The sequence below is a fragment of the Myotis daubentonii genome, chromosome 8, assembly GCF_963259705.1.
Source record: "Myotis daubentonii chromosome 8, mMyoDau2.1, whole genome shotgun sequence".
NCBI lineage: Eukaryota > Metazoa > Chordata > Mammalia > Chiroptera > Vespertilionidae > Myotis > Myotis daubentonii.
This window is the reverse complement of record NC_081847.1, coordinates 68474166-68495206: the sequence shown is the minus strand read 5'-3', so window position 1 is coordinate 68495206 and position 21041 is coordinate 68474166. Positions and strand designations below refer to the sequence as shown.

General features: G+C 48.1%; 1 pseudogene; it reads left to right on the top strand.

Moving 5' to 3' along the window:
• The first annotated feature begins 20243 nt into the window (after positions 1-20243).
• On the top strand, positions 20244-20579 carry LOC132239078 (ribosomal protein uL24-like; annotated as a pseudogene).
• Positions 20580-21041: the final 462 nt, after the last annotated feature.

Genomic DNA, 21041 nt, shown 5'->3' with positions numbered 1-21041 from the left:
TTTAAAATCTGAGCCAAACCCAGCCTCAGGTGCTACCCCCCTTACTTCCAAAAGGGAAGGCACTGCCATCCCCGTGGCTTTATAGCAGATTATGGTGGAGACTGTTTGGTCAGAACCCACAGGCCCATCATGCTTGAGAAGAAATGAAAATCTGGAGAGATGAATAAACTGTGAGCAAGCACCTCACCGCTTACAAATGTAATTCAAACTTCCAGAAGCCCTGGATGTAAGGGGTGCTGTGTAACTGACAAGTCTCACGATACGGGCAGGTCATTGAGCACTGAGGACACTCTGATTCACAGTCCTGTGCTGGGCGGGCAGGTGATCCATCAGAACTCTGACACTTTCCATAAGGCATTAGGTATGGGAAAAATGCTTCTGGTTCAGAATGTGGCTTGACCTTTCAGTGGATTTCTGGCTGCATTTTTAAACCAATGTTTGCTAAATGCATCCCAGGTATGAGCCAAGGAGAACACGGCAGGTAATCACACTGTACTGCGTCTAACTCACTGACAAGTTCAAGAGCACTCATGCAGGAGAGGAACTGCAGAGAAGGGCTGCTAGACCTAGGTGGGGATCCAGCCTGCCTTTGGGCTCATGGGCAGGGGGGGGGGGGGGGAGTGTCCCAGGCACTAGATGCCATGATGTCATTGGGAAAACTCAGAAAACCTATAGACAGTAGATGGCAGCTATTGCTGTTGGGTTGCTATTTACTTTTTATATGACAGCTGACTTTGCATAAGATGGGACTCCATTGCAAAAGGGAGAAATTGGTTTGTCCCTGACATTAGGAAAAGTTCATAAGGCTAAATATTATTTTTTTAAAAATATATATTTTTATTGATTTCAGAGAGAAAGGGAGAGGAAAGGAGAGACAGAAACATCAATGATGAGAGAGAATCATCGATTGGCTGCCTCCTGCATACCCCATATTGGGGATCAAGCCCACAACCTGGGCATGTGCCCTGACCGGGAATTGAACTGTGACCTCTTGGTTCATAAATTGGTGCTCAACCACTAAGCCATGCCAGCTGGGTGAGGCTAAATATTCTTGGATAAAATGACCTAAAAACATTAAACAACAAATCATCATGTAAACATTACACTGTACCATGGACCTCTACTGTAGAGAAATGGGGTCCCCTTGTGGGGAGATCAATCAAGGAAGGCTTCCCAGAGGAGGGAGTTCTCAGCTTGGCTCAAGGAAACTCAGAGGATAGGATTGGAGGAGAACTGGGCCAAGATACCCAGGAAGAAGAAAGCACTGTGGAAAATCCACCAAGTTGTAATTGGCCAATGTTGCACTAATATCATGATTAAGAGATGGCCTTGTCTCTTGGCATGGGGCCACCAGCACCTGGCAAGGCTCTTTGTTGTCCACAGGCAAGAAACAAATCAGAAATCACAGTTGCACGCAGCAGTTGCAGACATACTATGATCATGTCAGGGCCAGGCATCTGCCTGAGCATCACAAATGTTCATGAATATTAATAACTATTTGTTCCCAAAGGACCACAAATCAGTTAATTAGGGTCCTGTCAACCTGTTTATATTATCTGTAAGTAAAAACACATCAGCAGCCAAACATGAAGTTAAACCGACCATGTATGGGCCGCCACTGTTTCTGGGTAAATTACACAGCCAGCTCCCACCTGAGCCCCCACCTTTGGCATGGAGGCGGGTATTTCTCTTCCCATTCCTGTTTTAATCGAGTCAGTGATTACAGGAGGCACAAGATAGATGGTGCCTCTCCTTGCTTCGTTGCTTGGGATGAGGGGTGATTTAAGACTATCGGTAAATTAGCTGCAATCTAGAGTCTTGGAGGAAAATTACCTATAAATCAAAGTTCCATAGACAGGTAATCAGGCCCCCACTCCAGCACTGATCACCATGGGCCTGGTCCATCCAACTCCTTCTAGGAGTGACAGGACTGGGTGGGGGCCCCAAGTCAGAGCTCCTGCCTGGGTCCTGTTCCATCTGGAACAGCTCAGCTTCATGGTCTTAGGCACATTCCATGGAACAAGCCTCCAGAAGTCAGAGGCAGAGAGAGAGAGAGGGAACAGAAGAGGGACTGGCAGGTGACACAAAGAAGAAAGAGAGAGGCCTCCAGGGACTGGAGAGGTGGGTGGGGTGTGGCTTCTGGGCAGCAGCCAAAGGCAGAGATATCAACTTCTCCTGTTTTTCAAGAGAAGCATAAGATCCTGATTGTTATGTGGAAATTTCTAATTATTAGATTTAGTGACTTGTTGATTTTTAAGAAAACAGAAATGAACGACATCAGGAGACTGTCACTGTCATTCAGCAGTGTGCCTGCCACCGCCAGGGTACAGGGAAGGCCGTGAATTCCAACTTAGGTAGTCAAGGGCGTGGAGCAGCCCTGACTTTCACAGGACGCCCCTGTCTTGGCAGAGCCCACGGGTCCTTGCCGCTCCCCAGACAGCTGGCTCCGAAGTCTCGCTCTCATCTGCCCCTAAAGGAGCCATCAGCGGGAGGTGACAGTGACTGCAATTCTGTTTCCATTATCACGGAGCGCTGCTCCTTTCTGGCTGAGTGGCACTGAGTGACGGGTAGTGATTTAGGAATCTTACCAAGGGATTAGGGAGGTGAAGGTAAAAGCATTTTCCTCTGAGGCCCAGACTGGCTGCAAACACGTTCCTGTTGGAGGATGCTGATAAAAAGCAAATTATTTTATTCTGTTGGAAATCAATTTCAACTCCAGACTGCAGAGTCCCCCAAGAAATAAGGTATTAACACTTATCGTATGGCACTGAATTCTTTGAGGAATAGTAATCCTTAAATAGACGGAGAAGTCATTTTTTAAGCATTAAAATCTAGTGGTGTGTGCTGCTCATCGTTCTTCTTAACGAGCCAGGCACCGTCTTGATGTATTTGGTGTGGGAAGTGAATTCAAATCACATAACAACTGCTGATAGTGATTCCAGAGGCACCGAGAACATGCCCTCTTCTTTTTCCAGAACCTTCTCCAAATCCTCATTGCTGCCTGAAATGCTACCAGGGGAGGAGAGTTGCATCTTGAATTTCCAGATGAAGAAAATTACATGTTAAACCTTGTATTCAAGCCTCTTAGATGAGAATGTGAGAATATATTTTCCATGAACGTTTGTGAGTAAGAGAAACTAGACCTGTGGCGCAGTCCATTCTTGGTCCAGTTTTTTTTTATATATATGCTTTTATTGATTTTAGAGAGAAAGAGGAAGGGTGATCAAGCCACAGCCTGGGCTGATGCCCTGACTGAAAATTGAACTAGCAACTTTTTGGTGCATGGGACAATGCTCAATCAACTGAGCCACACCAGGACACCCCAAAGCAGGGGCAGATCTGTGGGGCCTCTGATGAGCTCTCCAGGGACCATAGGCACAGGTTCTGGTTAAATAATGCTCAGTTCCAATGCCTGTCCCCAAACTTGCTGTTATTAAAACACGCTGATGCTGGCTCTAGTTATAGTACAGAGGCCGTACAGTTTTGCTCTGGAAGGAAGAGAGAAAAGAACAACCCTGGCATATTCTGAATGCATAACAAAAGCATGTTTAAGGGGTAGAGGCAGATAACCAGAATACTGCATTGCCATCATCCAATCATTCCGCAAACATCAAGACCCTACTTGGTGCCAGCAGTGAGTACCCCAGAACTCAGTCCCCTCCCTCATGGAGTTGACACAACAAATAAATAAGGTGATTCCAGTAAAAAAAAACCCCACCAAAAACAAGACAAAGTCATAGGCAAAATAGTGATGAGGCAGACAGGTGTATGTCGCATAGGGCATGCCAGGAAAGCTGTTCCTAGCAGGTGACTCATGAGCAGGGAACTGAATGAGAAGAAGTGGTGAAATGGGGAGCATAGGAAAAAGCAATCCAGGAGGTGGGAACAGCCAGTGCAAAGGCACAGAGTCTACCTTCTTTGAAGTCAAAAGCATTCCACAATCAGAATTGTTCTCATCCTCTTGGGATGCCTCTTGGCTTCATAAGGATGGAGGTGTGTAGCCTTTCACTCTAGTAAAACCTTCTAAAACCTCCTTCCTCTTCTAGAGAGCAGGTGGTAAGGGATACAGGAAACTCCACGGAGAGGGGGCATCTCTCCAGTTAACTCACCCATGGGCCTGAGAACCAGATCCTGTCACACCTTGAAACCACAGAACTGGAAGCCTCCTTCGAGGTCACTTGTGTTCCCAACCTTCAGCATTCACAGCACCATCTGCATAACTATACCTCACTTGCACCTGGTAAAGCTCTTCAAACCAGTTTTACATGGGCTCCCTTACAGAAGGTAACAATAATCATGACATTATTGCTCGTTCTAAAATGCGTGTCTGAGTACCCCCTGAAATCACCCACGGATGACACTTTGGGAAACACTGCTTGAGTCTAGCACACAACTGAGCCCTAAAGATCTGTACAAAATCACACAGTTAATGAGCCCCACACACTTCCATCTTCCTTCTGTCCTCTGGGCTGGTTCATTCCCTCCCCACCTCCCTCCTGCCTCACCCCCTCCATCTGTTTTACTTCCCCTTCTCCCTTTCCTTCTTCCTCCTCCCACCCTCTCCCCTCTCCATAGTTCTGATATCACCAATATTTTTGTACCTCAGCTCTGCCTAACTCACTTTTCTGAGCTATTCTTTCCAGGAGGATTAAGTGCTAAGTTAATCCTCTTTTCCATAAAGGAGTAGAAATCCTCTTCCATGTGAACATTTTGAAACAACCTATCACATCACATATGAGCCAAATCACCTCTCTCAGAATCCTTCAGGGAGCATTAAAGTATGCATTCATTCATTCTACATTTATTAAGAGCTCAGATGTAGGTGAGATCCTGTTCAAGTCACTGGATCAAAGCAATAAACACAACAAAGATCCTGCCCTGGGGGAGCTTCTGCTCTACTGGGGGAAACAGATCATTCACAAACAAATAAAACTTAAAGCAAAACTGAATGGACAAATGAATGAATGAATGAATAAATGAATGAATTTCCCAACTTTCCAGGCAAAGTCCTTTTCATCCTTCAAGACCTGCTTAACCCTGGTCTCTTCTGGCAGCCCTCCCCCGTCCACCAGGACTGGATGTTCCTCCTTGGTCCCCGGACACCTGACATGTGGCCCTACAAAGTGCCACGAGCTCAGGAGATGCTGGATGAATGACAACAGATGAGTGAGCATGTGTTTATGTTCAGAAAGGACCACTGGGAAAGTGTTGTGTGTAGAGATGCCAGACGTGTGGGTGTGTTTGTGTGCTTGCTAATGGATGAGGCTACATGTGTGGGTGTGTTTGTGTGCTGTGGATTGCATCTCATGGATGGAAGAATGCTGTCTCGGCAAGGGCAAGGGCATAGAGTCTGAGAAGGAGGTTTGGTGGTATGACTGTGCGTGGGTGTTATCAACGCATGAGTGAAGAGAGTGTGAGTGTACGTGTATGAGTGTGTGTGTGTGACCCACAATGACTTGCTGGTGACCCAGAAATGCAGAGCAGGGATGGCTTTCTGTCCAGGACTCAGGAGGACAGGAGACACCTGCCCTGGGAGCTGGTGTCCTGCCTCCTGTATCCCTGGGGCCATCACAAAGGGCCCCGATGGGCTGTAACCTGTTTATGCTGAGGCCATGCATGGGGCTGCCCAGGCCTGGTGTTTGCCATGTTCCCTGTGCAGCCCATCTCTGTGCAGGGCCTCTCAGACCATGGAGCATTTGCTTTTGAAGAGGCTGAGCTCCCCTAGAGGAGGCAGAGCTGTGGGCTAGCACCAGATGCCCCGGGCCCACCTTGGCTCCACGTGGTCAGACAAACCATCGGCTGCATCATCTGCATCGGGCGCATGATACATAGAACCCCCTGGGAAAGCGGAAGGTGTTAGTTCTCATAAAGCACTTAACCAGAGCCCAGCCACATTCAGTTCCTGGTGGTGTTGGTTGTTGGCATCACCCTATCACTGGGCAGGTGAAGCTTCCTCACTCAGGCCCATGTGCCTTCTGTGGACAGCCACCTGGCTCCCACCTGTTTACAGGCCACCCTAGGGCTTCCCTGGTCCTGCCCCTCTCTTCTCAGTCTCCTTGCACCTTCCTTGGCTGGGAATCTGTTCTGCCCTCTTTCCCGGCTGGCTGAGGGCTGACTGAGGGCTCCTTCTTATCCACGGTAAAGAAGCCCGGGACCAGCTGTTTTGCTCTCCACACTGGGACCTTGCCTGGCTCTGGCCCAATGACACTTTCTGCTCCTTGACATTCACACTCCACCTCCCAGGAGCAAAGCCCAACAGGCTACCTCTGGTTGTCCCCAACCCCCATCACTGCACCCCAGGAGGCCTGGCCACCCCTGAAGTGTCCCCATGTTCCTGCCCCCTCTACTCACTACCAAACAGAACCCCATTCCCTCCAGAGAGAAACGGGAGGGAGGGATCAAGAGCTGGGTTTGGACCTGCTAAGTTCCACTCCAGGGCCTCTAGTCCCTGCAGAGGGTCCTGGCTTGTTCTGTTCCACGCACCCAGCCACTTGCCCTGCCCTTGGTCACTTGCCTTTCCAATCACAGCCCAGGGCTCCAAGTCTCTGAGAGGATTCTAAGTCAGAAAATTCCTCCAGCTGATACCTAGGCTCATTCCCCTGTCTCTAGGGAAGGGCAGACTGGAAGGGTTTATTCTTGATTAAATGATATATGCTAATCTATGCGCCACGGGAGGCTGGGGATCCTGGGCTGCAGGCAAAGCTGCCTTGCCTGGGCGGGGCTGTCTGAGTGGCCAATGTATGGGTTGATAGGTTGGAGCCAGGCTGCATGCTTGGGTGATCCAGCCCCTCTTTCCTGGTCCCCCAGGTCACAGCAAGGTCAAAGAGGGTTTCTGACTCCCATGCTCCCAGAGAATGGGGAATGGGCCTCTACAAGTGGTTCCAGATGCTGTGGGCCCCATGCAGAGAGGCTGCTGGAAGCCAGATGCCTCCAGGAAGCCAGGGGTCCTGCCCCCAGCACTTTCCCCACCCCCCCAGTCCAGCACAGACTTCTACTGAGGAATTCAACCCAGGTCAGGCAGGTTGCACCAGCGGCCCCTCCCCTCCACCCTTTGCTAACAAAATCTTCAACTGCTCTGATGCCTAGGCAGAGGCTGTCCATGTAGGCGCCAGTCTTTTCAAGTTTTGTGTTATCGTATATAAATCCAGGTCTCTGACTTCCCTTGCAAAGACCAAGCACCTGACAACATCAGGCCAGCATCTCTGGGTAGGGATCATGGACGCTGGTAGCAGTCTCCTTGTTGGGGAGGGGGTACCCTCCAGGGCCCTCAGTGTGCTGTTGTGGCACCCTTGCCTGAGGCCATCTGCCTGGCCTTGGTAGAAGCTCTATGTGCAACATCCATTTCATGGTTAAGAGGAAAAATTTAAAAATACAAAGTCTGTAATCTGCTATGGAAGCCACCCATGATGTGCCCCCACCTACCACCCCCTTTAAGTCAGAACCCCACTACAGGTTGTCCTCCACATGCTCCTATTTTCCCAGCATGTACCTGGAGTGCCTTCCCTGCATCTTCCATCTCTTCTAAAGTCCGACAATGAGTCTTTCTAGGCCACTTCCTCCAGGAAGCCCTCACCGAACCGGCAAACCCAAATGCCGACATAGTTTAAAACCCATGTGGGCCACAGCAGTAATTCCTGGGGTCCTTGCAGCACAGGCACTTTTGTTCCTCAGGAAAATGATGAAAAGGGGTCTCTAGGATCCAGGAGTTCCCATCCTCAGGCCTGAGCAGGCTCCTGGGCCCCTCCTACTTTGCTCCTGCCCTGCCCCCCAGGCCCCAAGTTCAGGCTTCATCCTCAAGAGAGTCCACAAGCCCCCGTGTGCTGCTCCCATACAACGGCTGAGCGATGTGACAGGAGCTCATGACACCCCCTCAACCTTTGGCAAGCAGGACCCTCAATCACCAGAAGAAAAGCCAAGGTCAGCTAATGGTGTGCAAAGGCTGCCATTAGCTGTGGCAGTGACTGATTCCGCCAGGGGTATGCTGTGATAAAACATATTCAGTGGTTCTATAACACCAATAAGACTTTAGGAAGCGGCCTGGCTGGCGTGGCTCAGTGGTTAAGCATCAACCTATGAACCAGGAGGTCATGGTTCGATTCCCAGTCAGGGCATATGCCTGGGTTTCAGGCTTGATCTCCAGTGTGAGGTGTGCAGGAGGCAGCCAATCAATGATTCTCTCTCATCATTGATGTTTCTATCTCTCCCTCCCCCTTCCTCTCTAAAAAATTAGGAAGCAAAGCCTGCTCGACTGCTGCCATCCAAGGTGATGACATCCTGACCCACCTGCATAGGTGAGGTCAGCTTGGGAGAGACTAACATGGGCCTCAGGACACTCCAAAGACACTTCCAGAGGCTGTGGCAGGAACTGACCAGGCACATCCTGGGGCCTGCGAACCAGTGACCCTTCGCTAGGGGGTCATTTGTCTAATGACTCTTCCAGCTTTGTCACAAGGGATGTGCCTCTCTGTGCCTTAGTCTCCCCATTGGTCAAACATGGATCATTACAGAGTCCCTGAGCTGAGTAAATTATTTATTACAGATAGAGGTTCCTTAATGCAGAGCAGGGTCTACAGTAAATTCTCAGTGAATGCTGGTTGTTATTATTACTTTTCCAACAAATCATCTGGTCTCCATCCCAGCCTTTATGCTTTCCTTGGTCCTCATCACCACCTGAGACTCTGCATATTTACATCTCTATTTTGCTTATTATTTACCAGTCTCTCTGAGTGTAATTTACATTCCATGAGGGGCAGGGATGCTGCTCACAGCTGTTTCCTCAAGGCCTAGAATGGTGCCTGATACAGTAGGTGCTCCACAAACATTTACTGAATGAATTCTAGCACTTGTCACATGGCGCTGTGGTTATTTACATTATGGTATGATTAAGAAATGAATTTGCAACTCTTCCTCTTTTTGAAAGCTCCTGTGGGCTCCTTAGCAAAAAAGAATGTCAAGGTGGCTTTCTGTCCCCAGGGGAAGTGGATCAGGGCTCAGTTCTAAACCCCTTTCTGTCTGGGTTTCAAGGGTGAAACCTTGTGCCCATCAAGTAATTACCGTAACTAGGTGCTGCCCTGTAGGGGTGGGAACGGAGGCTGGTGTGGGTTACAGGGAGGGAGTAGCAGGCCCCCAGTTAGATTCCTGGAGCTGTAGAAAGGGTGGGGCTTGGGGATTCCCAGAAATGGCAAAGAAAGGGACCCAGGGTCATGTGGGGCAGGATCTTTGGGGGACAGCTCTGTTTGGGGTTTATGAGAGGCTAGAATGAGAATCGAGGGGTATTTCTGCCGCCCAGTGCAGCAGTGGAGCAATGGCTTGGTGGAGGCCATGGAAAGCAGAAGGAGAAATGGTTCTTCTAACAACCATTATTATTATTACCCTTGTGATTATCCTAGCTGACAGGATCGAGTGCTTAGTAACCCTGTGAGCAGGGACTATTATTTTTCCTGTTTTACAAATGAGGAAGCTGAGGGGCATGTGTGGATTCAATAAGTCAATACGCCTAATGGAGTGGCGCTCAGTACACACTGGGCACCCTGCAGGTTCGCCATTGTTTTTATTGGTTTGCTCCAGGCTTGGAATCCTACCACAGCAAGAGGACACGCAGGTGAAGGCAAACCAAAGAGAATGTGCCTGGCAACCAGAAACACAAGTGCTGCACCAAAGCAGCCCCAGCCACGTGGTTGTCTCTTGCAGGGCCAGGGAGCCAAGTTCTCAAACAGGACAGCCATTCAGATCACACACCAGCCATCAGGACCAAACCCGGTCTCCACCGCAGGCCAGAGAGAAGGAGTGCAAATAACTAAGCAAACGAGATGAAACCCCAAACTACTGCAGGTCCAAACACACAGCACCTTCCTCCAGGGAGGCAGTCCCTGGCCAGGCATTGGGCACTGAGAAGAAAACAGTTTTGTTTTCTTGTTCCAGGGATGGACTGGACAGGCTGGGAGCTTGTGGGATGTCTGGAGAGCAGGACTCGCTGGAGAGCTGCAGGGACACAGCATTCCCTGGGCTTCCCAACAAGTTTTCATGGCCCTGGAGTTTTGTTTGTAAAGCAGAAAATCTGGTGTTCAAGAACTGATGCTGGAGGGCTGGCTCTGGGGGAAGGGACCCTGAGAATATAGGAATACCAGGCTCTCTTTACCCCCTCTGCCCTCACCAGCCCTTCTGCCAGGGTTGCTTGGCACAGACTGGAATGTCCTCCTGTTTGGAAGCCCTACAGCTCTAAGATGACATGGGTGGGACAGAGACAAACCTGCGGTTATTAACAACGTGACACAAAGACACTTGATTTAAGTTTGAGTGTGGGGTTATCTGGAGATTAGTGGAAAATTAGGGGTGGAGGTAGAAGAGGAGAGAAGAGGGTATTTTTTGCATTTTAAAAACTTGTGGAATACAATACACATTCAGAAAAGCGCATAATACATATTATTATTAACAGATTATGATCAAGTGGACACTCAGGTGCCCCTCCCTCTACCACATCAAGTCACAGAGACTCCCAGAAGCTCTCTCCTGGCCCATTCACAGCCTCCTTGTTTGTTTGTTTTGGCTCAGTGGGTGTTAGGTGGCCACTTTTCATGCAGTGATTCTGGGTCCCAGGTTCCTACGTTTTGGCTCCACTCAGACCAAGAGGATATTGCCTTAGAGCAGCAGTCGCCAACCTTTCGGACCTCAGGGCCCACCAGTGGTCAGCAGACCACTGGTTGGTGACCCCTGCCTTAGAGGGTTCTCTGGGCCAGCCACATGTGATTGGTCAAATCTAAGTCACAGGATACCTAACTGCAAAGGAGGCTGGGGAATGTAGTTCTTTTGTTTGGGAGGCATGCTGGCCTCTACCATGAGACTAAATGAGTTGAGGGAAGTAATTTTCTTAGGGCAGTGCCCAGCATGTGGTAATGCCATGCATTATTATTAGTGGTATTATCAGTATTCCTCTTCCTCCTCTCATTACCCACTCAGAGAGGCCTCCCCTGACCACCCAAGCAGAGCAGCCTCCACCATCAAAGACCTCTCTACTTAACACCCATGTGGATCACCTTGACAACATGAATGTCTTATTTACTTATTGTTTTTCTGCTCAGTACCCATCATCCCAACTAGATTATAAGCCCCTCTACCACCAAGGCCTTGGACATCTCACACACCTAGGCTCAGTTCAGTTATTATTTTTTAATGGAATATGAGCTAAAGAGCAGGCTGGGCCTGTCACACTGAAACCCCTCTTGTTCTGCATGGCTCAGTCTGTCCAGTTTCTTAGTCCTCAGGCTCCTCTGACCCCTTGGGCCTCCACCTCTCCCTCCTGAGTCTTACATCCAGCTTCTGTTTCTGGGAGCTGTAGGGTTCTTGGCAGCATCACTCACTCCAGACTGCATCCAGCCTGCCCGCCTCTAGCCATCTCTCTGGAAACTGCCTCCTGAGCCCTTGATTCCTGCCCACTCCCACACCCCTTTATGAAAAGCAAAGTTTGTTTTGCTACAAGTGTAATTAACACACATTCAGTAAACACCTTATGTCACAAATTGTACCAAGCTCCTCATTATTAGACTGCAGATGGCTTCTGAGCACAAAATATTTATAAATCTTGTTTCAGGGGCATATGGCTCAAGAGGTGACAGCATGATGAGTGTGACATTCTCCCAGCATGCCCCTTTCTGCTGCCTCACAGTTAAGTCAGTGCTCCTCCCCCACCCCCGCACCCCCAGCCGCCTAGAGGGAGTATGGGGTTTGGGGAGAGGCCCATGGGTGGCCCTTCCCAGAGACCCAGACACAGGGCTCTGTTGGGACTCGTGGCCAGAATATGAGAGAAGATTCCGGGAGGCAGGATATAAAGGGAGAAGGAGAGGAGAGGGGCGTATGTCTGAAGGGACAGGGTTGTTCAGAGTGTGGGTCTAGGGTAGCCTTGCTGGGCTGTGTGTGCCTGGGGATGAATCTGAGGGAATCATCCTGGTGCAATATATAGACTCGGAGAAGTGAAGGGGCCTCAGGCCCCGCTCCAACTCCCCCACCCCGCTTTTGTTTGACAAATCAACTTATGGGGCTGAATGGTTCATCCTCATTAGAGACAGAGCTGGGACCAGGACAGGGACACAGGGCTTGGGCCCAGCACTGGGGACCTCACTGTACAGGTGCAGTTAACATACACCACTCCATCTGTACGTGCTCAGCAAATGTAAAGACACAAAGAGATGGAAAGCAACATGGAGAAAAGAAAAATAACCATTTAAAGTTTGAACAACACATGATTTTTTGCACCGTTAACACAGCAGCTAAGATGCTGGACTCTGAAGCCAGACCATCCGGGTTCAAATTCCCACACATTCGTCTTACTGTCTCCATCTGGGAGATGGGCATAGGAACAGAACCTACTTCATAGAGTTGGTGTAATAGTGAAACAGCTTGATGTGTTTCAAATGCTTGGGGAACTGCCTGGTACGTAGAGAGTGTTCAGTGCTACACCATTGTTATTGTCATTATTAAACTCAGTAACCACATGCCTTGAAAGAGCAGGAGATGGAAAACATGTACCAATTGCTCTTCTTTGATTCAGATTATGACTATCTTGTTCACCTCTTTAAGTATAATTCTAGTTATTAAAAATATAAGAGTGGCTTAGAGCACAACCCTGCATCCTGAGGAACCCCTCAGTCTTAGGCAAACCGAAATCTGGCCACCTTAGATATAGGGACCGTTTAATACAGCAGTTGCCCTGACTATCCTGATATAGTTATCACACCAACCTTATAAGGTAGCTGTTACTGGGGAAACTGAGGCTGGATGATCTCATTTCCCTAAAGATTTTGCAAAGGTCACATAGCTAGTTGGGGAGCCAGAAAATAAAATGAGAGTTTGTCTCTTGAGTTCATGCTTCTACCCATGAATCACACTATCCTTACAGGGAGCGGTAAGAGGGGATCTGGTGGGAATGCACCCCAAGAGCAGCCTGCAAACTCCAGGACCCGCCTATCACTTCTGTCTCTATTCATCATTCCCTGCTTGTCTGAGGCAGAGAGGAACGGGTCCTTCTTTGGAGACTCTGCAAAGCACCTTGTCTCTATGATATCATCAAGCTGTATCTTAGTATTTCCCTGCTAGATGGTAGATTCCAGCGAGATGGAGTCCCTGCTGTTCCCGTATTTGTATTTCCCAGAGTCTAGCACTACCTCTAGCTGATAGTAGGTGCTTAAGAAATATTTATTGTGAGACCCTAACATTTATTGAGAGCTGAAGCAGAGAGCAAAGGAGAGACAGAAATACACAAATTGCAACAACTATCTGTTTGCTGTCTAACAACACTGCTAAGAGGCCAACCTAACCAGGGGCGGGGGGAGGAGGAGAATAGTGGCTTCTAAGCAGTGATACTGAAAGGCTCCTGGGAGAATTGAACCAGACTAGCAGGATTCAGAAACGCATATTGAAGAGACCTTCGTCGAGGCCCAGCGTCTAGGAAGGCCCACTGTTTCAATGACCTCCTGCTCTCTCTGTGCCTGTCCCTGGTGCATCTGTCTCAGATCCTCTGCTCTGTGTCACAGGAAGCCTGACTCCTGTGAATCCCTTGTCATCGGCTTTGGGCCAGACTTGGCCAATAAAAGCACCGTCAGGGGACTGAAGGAAGGCAGAAGCCAGGGCCTTTGTCACTCCTGCTTCTGCCTAGGACCAGCTCTGGCTCCCTCGTGGTTACTTATCCCCAGACGGGCCCGCTCCTCACCAGGCCCCAGCCTGGCACACCAGCTGGCCACTACATGATGATGAATGACTAGTTTCTTCCCTGGGAAAATGAGTGGTAAGGTTAACTGTCCATCCCTTTCTGGCAGCTTCAGTGTGGTCAGGAGAAAACAGTTAACCCATTTAGGAGTACATATTTTGAAGCTGAACTTACTGTAGATTGAGCCAAGCAGATTTCCAGCCCATAAAAGCAAGCGTGGGTCAGCAGCAGCCCACAGACCTGCCATTCAGCTGCTAATGGAAAAGGGTCCACTGATGACATTGGCGTTCCTGGTTCCTGGAAGAAGTCCTATTGAGAGGACTTTCCAGGACAGAGTTTCCAGTATTCTGGTCCATGTGCATATTCTTATTAGTCATAACGAAATACGGCTATCTTGTATGCCTCTGCTAGATTAACAGCCTAAACCACAATACTCAAGGGCCGTCCAGGGAACCTGTGTCCCCATATGCCCCATTTGCCATACTTAGATTCCAAAGAGACAGAGTACAAGGGAAAGTGTGGTCAGATGCACAATTGTTAGTCCAGAATAGTCCTTTGGTGATGAATCTCAATACCTTTTACTGCCCTGGCAGACTGGATGGGCGTTTACTGCCTCCTCTTTCTAACTGGGAGAGGCCCAAGAAAAAAGGACGAAGGCGAGGAGGAGCAATGAAGAGGTGAGCTATGAATGTCAATGTCACCCTGAAACCCGAGAGATGGGCAAGTGCGCCAGCGGTTGTGGGTGTGAGGAGGGACCTGTCACTGTTTGCAGGCACCCCCTGTGCTTAATAGGCAGTTGTCTTTCACCTCCCTGGGAGGCTCGGCAAGAATGGCTCACGAAGGCTCCTTCTTCCCCTCCAGCCACTGTCTACCTCTGGTCTCCAGCTGGATAGGTGGTGAGGGGTTCTGCTCCCGCCCACCCATTAGACAGGTGGAAACCGATGGCCAGGGTGAGCTTTTCTTGACCCAAGTGCTGAAGGGTTTGTCTCTTGCTTGACCCTGGCTGTGCCTGCTGCCAGCATGTTCCTTTCCCTCTAGACCAGTGATGGCGAACCTATGACACGTGTGTCAGAGGTGACACGCGAACTCATTTTTTTGGTTGATTTTTCTTTGTTAAATGGCATTTAAATATATAAAATAAATATCAAAAATATAAGTCTTTGTTTGACTATGGTTGCAAATATCAAAAAATTTCTATTGTGACACGGCACCAGAGTTAAGTTAGGGTTTTTGAAAATGCTGACACGCCGAGCTCAAAAGGTTCGCCATCACTGCTCTAGACTCTAGACGAGAGGGAAAGGAACCCTAAACAGTACCCTAGCCATTTCTGACCCATGCTTAGGGGATGGTGACCAGGGCAGGTTCCCTAGAGTCTAGAGTAGTGGTTCTCAACCTTCTGGCCCTTTAAATACCGTTCCTCATGTTGTGATCCAACCATAAAATTATTTTCGTTGCTACTTCATAACTGTAATGTTGCTAATGTTATGAATCGTAATGTAAATATCTGATATGCAGGATGGTCTTAGGCGACCCTTGTGAAAGGGTCATTCGACCGCCAAAGGGGTCACAACCCACAGGTTGAGAACCACTGGTCTAGAGCCTTTGAACAACAATGGGATTAAGGATGGAATTGTTTAATCTTCTAAGACTGGGGCTTCATTTCCAAGCACTAACCAAAGTGCCCTCAGAAAGCAAGGAAGGGGTGGTGTAATACTCAACCCAATTCTGATGCTGACAACCCGGAGTTCATCAGACGCCACAAGGTCAGGGCACTGTCCCCAACCCGCTGCCCTCACTTTGCATTCCAGCTGCAAGTTCGGGGTCCCCAGGCCACTCACACTTCTGACCAACTGGCTACCAATTCAGGGCTTCCCATAACCTACTCAGATTTGATAATTCACTAGAAGGACTCAGAACTCGCCTATAAAAAGGTTACAAATCAGGACTGACCCATGAACAGACACATCGAAGTCTGTGGAGTTCTCAAACACAGAGTTCCCATGTCCTCATGCAACCATGGCACATCACACTCAGGGCACATTGATGTTCACCAGTCAGGAAGTGCCCTCCCAGGAACCCAGGACAAGCACCAGACAAATGCTTTATTATAGAGAACAGGGTGGTGGATGGAACTGTATATCCAGCCACACACCAATGCATGCTGTCATCTAGTGTCACCCAAGGAGCCTCCTCCCAGGTTATGAATGGAAACCCATGAGCAGGAAAGACCAGGTTAAGAATATTGGTGGACATAAGTTGTTTTACTTGTGCTTTATCCATTTCTCCTTCTTTTGGGAACTGAATTTGTATTCTTCTTGGGGAAACACCCCTCTCTCACTCTCAGCCCTTGAAGGTCTCTTGGGCTGGCTCCAGGTGTGAGCAGGTGACCCATGCCTGGCCAATCTGAGCATCACATTCACTAGCTACCTGCATTAGCCCCAAGTCTATCCAATGAAGTGCAATTCCTAAGCTGTAATTGAGATAGCTAAATAAACATACTTCTTACATTTGCAATAATATAAGCTGAGAAATTCTTGGAGACACCATATGGCAAAAATTTGCTTGCATGTGATACCACGTGACGGAAATAAAGATGAGAAGTAAAAAGTCGGAGAGGCTAAGTCCTGATGAAATAATTTAAGCCCATGATCTAGCCAGGCCTGAAGTCCATCTGCTCCCCTCTAAACATTTCAATCATGTTCAAATTATTTAATTTTCAGGTTTTTTTTAAAATCCAATAATTTTACTTGAACTTGATATTGGTCATTATGGGTTACTATTCTCAGGATGCAGTATGCTCTTTCAAAAATCATTTCAAAGCCTTTTTATTTTAGTTTTAGAAAAAAAAATTCTCTAATTACAGTTTTTAGTATTTGTTTTGTTCCCTTGCTATAGTTTTCCTTCAGGGATTCCTTTTATCTGTGTGTTGGTTCTTTTTTCCCTATCAATAATATATTTTACTTTCTCTCCTAATTTTTGCCTTATCTGATCTTTTCCCTTGCCCATCCTCTTCCCCGCCTTCTAAAATCTTTGAAGCAACTGTTAGATCAACTATTTCTCTCCCTTTCCAATATCTTCAAACGATTCTCCCAACAGTCCTTTCACTGACCAGCCTTAACTGAAATCTGACTTTCTATGAGGACACGGTGCCCCTCTAAGTAGGGACTCTTTTTGTTTTTCTCACAATTCAGGTCAAGGCTAGGGTCAGTGCCCTCATTGTATCCCGTGGCCCTTAATGTACCATGCTCCTTCTTCAAAAATCTGTCTTGCTTGAGTTTCTTGCCATGTATCTACACAACCGAACCAACACTCCCCATCCCCTCATTTTAAAACATCCCCTCACTCCCCTTAGTTCAACAAACTTGAGATTTTAGCATTCATTCTCTCTCTCTCTCTCTCTCTCTCTCTCTCTCTCTCTCTCTCTCTCTCCACCAAGGGCTTTAACATACACCAGGGTTCAACTCTTGACTCCATTTATTAATGCATTAGCTTAGGTAAGGTGCTTACTTTGCTTATGCCTCAATTACCTCATCTGCAAATAGGCGTAATGATGGTCCTATCTGATATAGTTGTAACAACTGCATGAGATAAAGTACATTAAATGCTAAGAACAGTGCATGGCAAGAAAGTGCTCACTAAATGTTGGCTCACATGACAATTATTATCGTTCTTATCTGGCTTACTGGAGGAGTATAAGTAGCCTCTTAGCTGAAACAACAGTTTAAAAAAACTTGGTGATTTCATTTTGCTGTCTCATAAAGTACCATTTCAGATGCACTGGTTTATGAGCCTTCAAAAGAAATAATCATAAAATTTAACCCCATGCAGGAAGGCTTATTTATTTATTTTGTAAGTCGACTCTACTGATTCCCATTGCTGACCAACCAGCTCACCACCAGCCCATGATAAAAAGTAATAATTCATAACAGCAGAGGAGGAGAGCAGGAGGGTTTCCATCACCAAGCTCAGCGATCATCAATGTGTGAGGCCACGATGGCCCAGTGCCTCTCCACGGGCATAGTTCCATGGCCACCTCCTTCTCCCTGCCTCCTCACACCATCCCAAACCCATCTGCCATCTCATGCCCATACCACTCTCTTGCCTTCCCTGGATCTTCCCCACCGGTGCATTCATCTCTGGATTTCACATCATTACACAAACCATCTTCTGAAAACTCTTGCTTTCCCCTTTAAAGTGATTTGTCATCGGCAAGAAGGATGACGGGAGGGGCCTCTTCTTTACCCGAGATGATTCATAGGGCTACATGTAAGAAACTGTATAAAACAACCTTTATTTTCCCCAAATAACATAAAATCATCATTTATCATCTCACCCAACCCCGTCCTGAGTGACCTTTTGCTGATTTTACCTTCTACAAATTAATGTAAATCCCTGGGGTGCATATTTGAGGTGGAGGTTCCTCAGAGTTGCCCACAGAACCTTTGCCTTGCTTTCTATAAAACACCACACACCATAATTTCAACCCCTATTTCTTACTTCCATGGCTGGGCAGGGGTCTTCCAGACTCAAAAATCCATTCTTTGTGAACCAACACATCAGCATTTAAAACTGCTCTTCCTCCCCCTCACCTCCCCCCACCAAATCTCAAACTTACTGGCTGGGATGAATAATCAGGCCAACATATGGAGGACAACATCCTTGTCTAGGAAAACAACCTTCATAATGTGCAGGCCCATCAGAAAACAGGCTGAAATTATATGCTGAAGCACAGTGGAAATTTCCCCTGCATGTTTTATGTAAACAAGATCATTTGTTCATTCAATGAATCCACAGTTCTTCAAAGGCTCTGTTTATATTAAAAGAAAGAAGCAGAAAAAATTGGGTTGGCTGGCAGCCAGTGCTACACCTACAGAGTTGTCAAGCTGTTAGAGCAACATTCAGGAGCTCAGATGTTTATGTCGAGATGGGCTCTTAAGCCAAAAGTAAAATATTGCTTTTGGATGCAGCAGCCACATGTGTGAGCAATGGAATCACATCTTCAGAGACAAAATGACCAGTGTTTTGCAAAAGGGCAGAACTGAGCTTGGAATGGGCCTCAAACCTGGGGCAGTCCTGTGGACTCACATGCCGTGTATGCAGTAGCATACAGAGGCTTTCACATTAAACAATCTTCTATCTATACTGGCATATATAGAAAGCCAACTACCATAGCGCCATAACAACCGACCAGAGACCAGAACACCAGGCCCCTCGCCCAGGCTGGCCCGCCCCCCAGGGAGCGGTTAGGGGCGCCTCTAGGCAATGCCATAGGGTGCGAGTTTCATGGGGAAAGTGGAAGAAATAGGGGGAGGCCTTAAGGGGCTGCGGGGTTGGGGTGCTCGGCCTGGGGTAGGTGTGGGGTGTGCTGGGGAAGGAAGAGGAAGACCCGATTGGAAACGGCCCAGCACAGTACCTTTCTCCTTGCGAACCCGGACGTGGGCTGAATGGCGGTTGTTTCACGAGTGCGCTTGGGACCCACATGGTCACGGCAGCGGCAGGACTCCCGACACTTCCCTGGTTCCAATAGTAAACAGCTACCAACGCCAAAACGGGAAAGTCCTCTCCAACCAGAGAGAGGCCCTGGACGAAGGAAACATACTTGAGGAGGCGCTAGAAAAGCCGGAAGTGCGCGACCAGAGGATTGTGGGATTGTGGAAGCCGCCTGGGCGCCTAGAGGATTGTGGGATTGTGGAGGCCGCCTGGGCGACCAGAGGATTGTGGGATTGTGGAGGCCGCCTGGGCGCCTAGAGGATTGTGGGATTGTGGAAGCCGCCTGGGCGCCTAGAGGATTGTGGGATTGTGGAGGCCGCCTGGGCGACCAGAGGATTGTGGGATTGTGGAGGCCGCCTGGGCGCCTAGAGGATTGTGGGATTGTGGAAGCCGCCTGGGCGCCTAGAGGATTGTGGGATTGTGGAAGCCGCCTGGGCGCCTAGAGGATTGTGGGATTGTGGAGGCCGACTGGGCGACCAGAGGATTGTGGGATTGTGGAGGCCACCCGGGGGCCTAGGCCAGACCGTGAGCTGTTACTGCGCATGCACAGAGTCAGCCTGGAGTCCTCAGTCTCCAGTATTGGACGTGGCTTCTGGCGGGAAGTTATTGGATTGAGGTTTGCTGTTCCCTTGCGGGAGGAAGATCAGAATTGAAGGTTTCATTTGTTACCTTGGTTTGAAGTGGAGGAAAATGGGAGAGTGACGAATAAGAAACGTTGGAGATAGTGAAGGGCAGTTTGTCTAGACCAGTGGTTGGCAAACTGCGGCTTGTGAGCCACATGCGGCTCTTTGGCCCCTTGAGTGTGGCTCTTCCACAAAATACCGACTTCTGCGCATGGGCCATGAAGTTTCAATCGCACTGTATGTGAGCACCTCCACGGGTCTAGACTGTTGAGAGCTCAGAATTAGAGTTTAATTGGGATAGAAATCCTGGGAACAGCACCTGATGCCTGAAGTCTGAGCTCTCTACTCTTAGGTTTTCCAGTGCAAGCTTTTGGAGGCTCCCTATTAAAACATTCCTGGTTGGGGAGCACTTCCGGCGCCTGACAGTCACCATGAAGTTCAACCCTTTCGCATCAAAAACCACAAATGCCACTTCAACGCCCCCTCCACGTGCCCCGCAAGATCATGCCTTCCCCGCTCTCCAAGGAGCTGCGGCAGAAGTACAATGTCCGCTCCATGCCCATCTGCGAGGACGACGAGGTCCAGGTGGTTGAGGACAATACAAAGGTCAGCAAGGCAAGGCAGTGCAGGTGCACAGGAAGAAACATGCCATCTACATGGAGCGGGTGCAGCGCGAGAAGGCTCCGCACACTGTCCATGTGGGCATTCACCCCGCAGGGTGGCTACCACCAGGCTACAGCTGGACACAGATCGGGAAAAATTCTTGAACGCAAAGCCAAATCTCGACAAGTTGGAAAAGAGAAAGGCAAATACAAGGAAGAACTTATTGAGAAAAAGCAGGAATAAATGTACCCTGTTGTGTAACCACGGTGTGGCTGTAGGTTTTTAGCCTGGTGTGTATTCCTTTAAAATTGTTCAAGATGTCTCTGGAATATTTTGTTTCCTTCCTGGTTTGTTATTGATATGTGGCTCTGTATATCTATTGTTGCTGTTCGGATTAGTTTTATGAATAAAAATTGGAAATGCTTCTTAATTAAAATAAATAAATAAATAAACAAAATAAAACATTCCTGGTTGGAAAGTGTATAGAAGCCCATAAGTATTAAGTATTTGCTGTGTTTACCATGCTTAGCTCTCTGTAAGGAATATGGAATAATGTTAAATACCTCATGTTCTCAAGAAGCTTGAATTTTAAAATAAAAAATGAAGAAATATTAATATTAAAAATT